Raw genomic sequence first — 1430 nt, forward strand, 5'->3', positions numbered from 1 at the left:
CACTCCATATGCCAGCAAATTTGGAAAACTCAGCAGTGGCCACAGGACTGGAAAAGGTCAGTTTTCACTCCAATCCCAAAGAAAGGCAATGCCAAAGAATGCTCAAACTACCACACAATTGCACTCATCTCACATGCTAGTAAAGAAATGTTCAAAATTCTCCAAGCCAGGCTTCAGCAATACATGAACCGTGAACTTCCAGATGTTCAAGCTGGTTTTAGAAAAGGCAGAGGAACCAGAGATCAAATTGCCAACATCCTTTGGATCATTGAAAAAGCAAGAGAATTCCAGAAAAATATCTACTTCTGCCTTATTGACTATGCCAAAGCCTTTGACTATGTGGATCACAATAAACTGTGGAAAATTCTGAAAGAAATGGGAATACCAGACCACCTGACCTGCCTCTTGAGAAACCATTCTAAAGGAGATCAGTCCTGGGTATTCTTTGGAAGGAATGATGCTAAAGCTGAAACTCCAGTACTTTGGCCACCCCATGCGAAGAGTTGACTCATTGGAAAAGACTGATGCTGGGAGGGATTGGGGTCAGGAGGAGAAGGGGACGACAGAGGATGAGATGGCTGGATGGCATCACCACTCCATAGAGGTGAGTTTGAGTGAACTCCAGGAGTTGGTGACAGACAGGGAGGCCTGGCGTGCTGCAATTCATGGGGTCGCAAAGAGTCGGACACAACTGAGCGACTGAACTTAACTGAAACATATTAAACAAAAAAGTTCTATCAAATCAAATTTAAAACTGTTTAAGGGCTTCCCTGGTAGCTCAGATGATCCACCTGCAGCACAGGAGATGTGGGTTTGATCCCTGGGTCGGAAAGATCCCCTGGATAAGGGAAGGGCTACCCACTCCAGTATTCTCGCTTGGAGAATTCTGTGGACCTTGTAGTCCACTGGGTCACAAAGAGTCAGACAAAACTGATCAGCTTTCACTTTTGCTTTCAGACTCTAAGTCTGGTCAAAGTCTCAACCTGGGATAACTTTGTTGCCTAGAGAATATAGTTTTACACTGTGTAGTGACCTTGGTGATTGAAGCTCAGGGTGGTAGTGAGGGTGTTTTGGCAACTAATGGGTAGAAGAAGCAATGTTGTTATCTTGCAATGTACAGGACACCCCCAGCTACAGAGAATTATCTGGCCTAAAGTGTGAGTGGTGCAGGGTGGAGAAACTCTGATACAAAGTGATTATCCAGGTATATTGCTAGAGTACCAAACTGTTTTATTTATATCATCTGTGGGGGTTGTTGCTAGTGTGAAAATGGTTTCCATCTGAATTCTTGTTCTTTTCAATTCCAATTCTAGCCTAAGGGTTAATCTTTTTAAAAGAAAAATAGGGAATGTAAATACGTAAATGAAATAACCTGATGTTTTTTAAACCCTTTCATCTACCTCAAAAAATGAACTTGGAGAAGGGGGAAA

At 42.9% G+C, this 1430-nt stretch overlaps 1 protein-coding gene across 4 annotated transcripts in view; it reads left to right on the plus strand.

Moving 5' to 3' along the window:
* USP33 (ubiquitin specific peptidase 33) overlaps positions 1-1430 on the plus strand; it is a 59348-nt gene that overhangs the window by 21758 nt on the left and 36160 nt on the right. The window lies entirely within an intron of this gene.

This window comes from Bison bison, unplaced genomic scaffold (genome assembly GCF_000754665.1).
Source record: "Bison bison bison isolate TAMUID 2011002044 unplaced genomic scaffold, Bison_UMD1.0 scf7180017864382, whole genome shotgun sequence".
In the NCBI taxonomy this organism is placed as follows: Eukaryota; Metazoa; Chordata; class Mammalia; order Artiodactyla; family Bovidae; genus Bison; species Bison bison.